We start from the raw sequence: 6,471 nt of genomic DNA on the forward strand, positions 1-6,471 counted from the left end.
AATGGAAAGCCATACTGACATGAGATTTTCAAAAGAATTGTATTATGATGTTTAGTTGGTGCTAAATGACACAGGTGCTGTTCTGACATCCAATATGGCCACCATAGTGGCCATCTTGAACATGTTATCCCTTCTCTACCTGAATGGATGGCATACCAACATGGGGTTTTCACTAAAAGATTTTTTATCATATTTACTTGGTCCTAAATGAAAATGGTACTCCTAAGACAGCCGACTGTCAGCTTCGAAATTCAGTGATAGATAATGAATTGTGTGGAAATGAAAGTGGGTGGGGTCTTCCAAACAGGGACTAAACACTGCTAAAAGAGCATGCAGAATGCAGGTGATCAAACTTGGCTGAGGTCTCATCATCATGATACCTGTAAAATTTGGTTGAGATCCAATAATAATAGTAGGAAGTAATTGCTGAAATGAAAGTGGATGGATCTCACCATCAGGGGATATAACTCCACTAAACGACAACTAAAAATGCCATTAATTAAAAAACTCTTCAGCATCAGGCTCGATATCAAATTTGTGTGAAATTCAAATAAAGCAAGAAGATGGGGTCATCTACATCTCCCGATTTACCAAAATGTATGTTAAGAAACAAGCATTTGTTGAAGGCATCATACATTGAATTACATTCATATTTACAGTGTATACAGATAAGTGATTGGCTTTATGAATGTGCAGTTCTTTAATTTTGGTCAAGCTCATTATTGGTAATTTAACTTCTCGTGTGGATGGGTAATAATAAATGTATTAAATAAATCCATTGATAAATGGTTACTGAAATTGACCATACATATATGAATACTCTATACAGTTTAACAGAAATTTTTTCTCACACTCATATTCACTACAGAGGTCTCGCTTGGATTTTAAAACAAGGAGTCCAGGACTCCCATTTTGGCAAAAATAGGAGTCCCACCAGCAAAAGTTGAAGTCCCCTCCAGGGGTCAAGCTAAACTTGAATTTTGGGAAGATTTGACTTCTCCTTTTGGACAGAACAGGGAGAAGTGAGAGCTCAACAGGGAGAAGTGGACACAAAGAAAGAAAGAAATTATATATATATATATATATATATATATATATATATATATATATATATATATATATATATATATATATATATATGTATTCATATTCTCTTGTTTGAATTAAGCCCTTTCTTTCCCAGTATTCAAATTTGCATTTAATTTTGGATTTAAGCAATACTTTATTTTCAAGTTAACAATTTTCTTAGTTATTTTGGTCATATAACTCTGAGAGAGAATAACAGAAACTACATTGTAACAAATTTTAACTGAGTTACCAGATTATATTACTGTAATTTCTAGTCAGTAAAAATGCCTAATCAGCTACCCTTAATCAATTTTTAAAAAATTCTTTTATTTATTTATACTTTCTAAAAGTTCACAATAATGGCACTTTCAGGGATTTCTGAATGTGTTATGAACAACCCCTGTATGATGTACATGAGGGCAAATGCACACGTCTTCAGATCATACTGTTCGTCCTCATTTCTTTGTTGCAGATAAAACATTATCATAACTATTCATACATAACACACTAAAATGCACAAAATTACATACATGTCTCCTTTATAGTCAGTATATGAACTAAACCGTTCTTTCCAACCGAATCAACACAGACACGAGTGCATCTGTTTTTAAAAGGAGAGATTTCGTAATGTAATCACTCTAATATAGCTTTGTTACAACAGTCCATTTACAAGATTGCAAATTTATGGTTTATTTATTTGTCTACATACTTTTAGTAATTTTAGGCAATGGTTAAATAGTATCTGCTTTGCTGCTTTTTTCTGTATTTTCACAAATACATGTCAAGTCAGAAAACAAATTAGACCTTACAACGCATCTCGCGAATTCCACAACATAGCATTGTCCCATATGTTTCTGACCTACATGATTTGCATTTTAAAGTTAAATCTTTAATAAAATAATACCTAGGCTTTGCTTTCAATGAATTGTTTTTTTTTTCTTCTGAATATATTTGCCCAATGGTTTACAAAAACAGACAATCTAATAAACTGGTACAACCCAGACTTAGTGATGTCTGCCATTATCTCCTGTTAGGCCTACTGGTTCACTTATAGTTTTAAGTTAATTTTATGATGCAATAGTGTTCAAGAGGCAGTTAAAATATATCCAGATAACCAATTCTGATCTTAGCTACTGATGTCTTGATGAATACATTTCGCTATAACACTAGAACTAAACGGGCTATGGCGAGAGGGGGCATCTATGGTCAGTCAATGTACCTCTTAAAAAATCACAGGGCAAAGTTGTTTTCGCTTTCTTAACAGAAAAAGGCAAAATTTACATTTTTTAGGCGATTTAGTCGCCCACTTTGCCTGGTAGCGTGACCCCTAACCCTCCCAATCAAACTTAGAAAATTAGAAGAACTATTGGTTGCCATTGAGTTTAATTTCTACATTCTTTATAACACAGACATAGCTCTTGTTTGTCCATCAGAGTGAGACTGAATTTTGTCAATCCAAATAAGGACTTGTTCCAAACACTAAGATAGACATCACACTTTCTTACACTTAGCTACTGTCCCATCTGAACTATCAATTCTAGCAGTTTAAGCACTCTTCTGAGTCTCGTTACAATCTTTGTAAGTTTGCCGTTTAACCCCAAAATACTTGTCCAAATTTGCGAATGGCATTTTGTCTCAAGTCACAAAATGTCTTGATTCTGATGTTACATGCACTGCTTATTCCACTATATTCAGAAATGAACACAATAATCAAAGCTAAAGTTTAATTTGATGTACTCTTATAAATGACTACATGTACATCTCTGGGTTTTTCTGCCTCTGAATTCAATCACTGTAAATATCAGTACATTTTCCCACCTGGCTGCCAGTCAGAGCCGTTGAACTTGCCACCCACTTGCGCTTTAGACCACTCGGCCACTTGGGGTCCCCCTCTGAGGAAGTAAAGTTTCTGGTGCAAAGAAAAACTGGCATACCAGTCAAAAGAAGCCTAGTTACAGGAAATGATATGCTACTTCATCTTAGAGAATTGCTGAACCATGAACAAGCAATGAACTTACATATGGCATAAACCCAATAGAATATTTACCTCGTATGATACCTTTAGATCAGCCATTATGTCCAAAATATTCTGTCACTTATTTCTGGGGCCCCAAGTGGCCAAGTGGTCTAATGCACTCTCTGTTACGGATCACTGCCGTCTCACCTCTGTCTGCGTGGGTTCGAGTCTTGGATTCAGCCAATGTGGGTATGTGAGAAAGCTTCCAGTAACTATTCGTGGGTCATTGGTTCTTTCCAGGGTTTTCCCAGGTTCTTCCTCCACCATTAATACTGGCTGCCATGTATAGCCTATCGTGTGCTGAAATATGGCGTTAAACCCTACAACAACTACAACTGCCACTTATTTTTAAGATTTATCCCCTCTGATAACTTACCCTAGAATTTTCAAGATATATTTATAACATTGAGACATTCTTGCTATCACGTGTGAGACATGAATCTTTGATGTCAACTTCTGTGTGGTCATGAAAGTAGAAACTAAGTCAATGCTCTAAAACTTTCAAAACGTCCCAAAAATTATAGCCCACAAAATGCCATATGCATCACTCTTTGCAAGACACAGTTCATAATAGTATATTTATTTATAATTTCTCTTAAAGTATATCTGCTCCTGTGGAGTTAAATACCTTGAAAAATGCACAATAACTGGTTATGTAGTTTTTTTGGTGTACATGTATTTGCACATAATAGTTGTTCAGATAGGAGTGCAAGCTTGACCCCTATAAAAAAACAAGAAAATCAATTTTAATTCCCAATAATTTTCCATATCTAGTAAGTTAACACCAAAACATCATTACGGATCACTGCCATCTCACCTCTGTGTGGGTTCGAGTGTCAGATTCAGCCAATGTGGGTATGTGAGAAAGCTTGCCAGTAGCTTCTCGTGGGTCAGTGGTTCTTTTCTGGGTTTTCCTGGGTTCTTCTTCCATCATTAATACTGGCCACTATGTATAGCCTATCGTATGCTGAAAAATGGCGTTAAACCCAACAACACCACCACCACCAAACATGCTACTCTGTCATCATCCAACATAGCGGTGCAAAACAGTTCCCTCCCCCTCAAATGAGTCTTTCATACGGCAGTGAGTGATATGTTGAAAAAGGAATGTAGTATGAGGCTAATGCATAAAAATTGCATACATAAATGCATGTATGCATGTGTGCGTACATATATACCTACCAACCTATATACATACATAACAGATGTGGCTGACTGCATCAATAAAAGTTTATCTTAAGGGTGCAGGGGGCAGTTTTATTGCACAAATTTTATTGCTGCATCTACCTGCCTAGTATAAAAAAGTCATAACAATACACAATTGAGGTCAAAAAGGTCCATCATTTTGGATTGCCTTGTTAAAATAAAGCAAAATATTGTTTACTTGATATGACAAGTCAATGGCAGTTCATAGCAAATTAAGTTTGAGTACCCTAACCCCAAATTAATATCTGCATTTTTCATGTCCAAAGGTCATTGTTAACACTTAGTGATACTCACACTGCAAACACAAGCACGTTTTTTTGGTGTTAATTCTGAGAAACACTGTACTAAAAAGCCTGATGGCAATTAAAAATAGATGCCATTCAGTTAGTTTTTGAGATATTCTACTTGAATGAACCCACGTGTCTCCTGATATGGGTGGCTAGATTTTCTTCCTCGCTGACTATTGGTATTTCACTTTCTTCATACTGCAAAGTAACTATGGAAGGCGTACATGTCTCACTTCAATTTTCAGAACAAAACCATCCCAAAACACCTAATTCACATATATATCCATCTCTTTAATAAATAAACAATTATATTTGAAAAAAGTCACACCGTAGCCTTAAGGTAAAAAATTTTACAGGATCCAATTTACAAAACTTTCACCTGCCACTTTAGGACAAGCACCCAAATGATCAAAACAGCAATTGTATCTCAACTGACAGAGGAGGTCTCCAACCTATAGAAATTCTAGACAGAACTCTATAATTTAGTTAGGACTGAATTACATAATTTTTGGGTGATCAACTCCTGGATTTTCTGACAATGATCTAAATTTGCAAAATTCAGTTGCTTTTCCCCAATTATTTCTTCCTACATTTTCTCCTGATTTCCTGAAAGTGTCAGAACTCTGTAAAAGGCACTTCTTGGCCACTGGCCTGTGTATGGAGTTCAAGCCAGTTTAGAATTGTAGTGAGAATTCACTTAGCACTGGCTTTATCTTCCTAAATTAGTTGTGCAATTCAGGTATAACTTTTTCGAACATAACCTTTTTGTTTGCACTAGATAGCCACTTTTGTGCTGTGGTGTCATAAACATACAGTTCTACCAGTAAAGACCAAAAAGGAGACATGGCTTAGGATTGCAAATAATTTTCCAATTGTACTTCATTATGCCATGAAAGTTTTTAAACATTATGGTTATCATGAGATGTGCTTATCAACTGATCACTTTTTTGAGTTTTTGCTCTTTTGTGTTGTATCTTCATGTAATCTATGACAATCTTGTTAGAACAACATTTCCTGCAGCTTTTTATGGACTGCCATGATGAAACTTGGTAAATGTTATAACCATGTCCTAAAGATGAACGTATTAACAAATCACTTTGCTCCCTCAATTTTTGTTAGACATTTTTGTCTTGTAGCTTAATGCAGTGTACAACACAATCTTGTTAGTACAGCAAGCCTCCAGTTTTCAGTGGATTACCATGACACTCTGCAAATATGGCATCACCTGAAGATGCACATTTTGTCAAATCGCAATTTTCATTCATTTGAATTATTGCATGTTTTTCCTGCTTCTGAATGCAGTCTCTGACAGAATTTTGTGATTCCAATGTGTCTTCCAGTTTAAATTTTTTTTTTTTTTAATGGATTATTGTGAAACTTGATATATATCAAGGTCATCATTTAAAATATGTGCATATTGATAAATATCGGTGCACACTTGCTTGCTTTACTAGTTATAAGACAGAATTTAGTCAATATAACTCCCAGTACTCTTGTACATTTTAGTGGATTGCATTAAAACGTTATGGTCATCATCTTCGGATATGCAATTGATATAGGATTGTAATTACACTATGTTCGCAAAGATTATACCTGTTCATTTACTACACACTCCTCTCCATTAAGGGGGGATGGGTGTGGTGCAGGAGAGGCTGGGGTATATGTATGCGATCCAATTGCTCACCAGTCCTCTAGTATTTTAACTGCATTTGTGTATATATGTTTGTATGTATGCATGCCATCCAGATATGTATGCATGTCTTTGTTGGCAGGCTGGTTAAGCAAGTAAACTCAACAGGAACTGCATATCAAAGCCATGATAAAAGCACTGATAAAAAATGTGACCTTCACCCAAACATCAAAAGCTGCACAAGCATGTCACAGAATTGTTAT

This window comes from Sinohyriopsis cumingii, chromosome 16 (genome assembly GCF_028554795.1).
Source record: "Sinohyriopsis cumingii isolate HCF-2022 chromosome 16, ASM2855479v2, whole genome shotgun sequence".
Taxonomy (NCBI): domain Eukaryota; kingdom Metazoa; phylum Mollusca; class Bivalvia; order Unionida; family Unionidae; genus Sinohyriopsis; species Sinohyriopsis cumingii.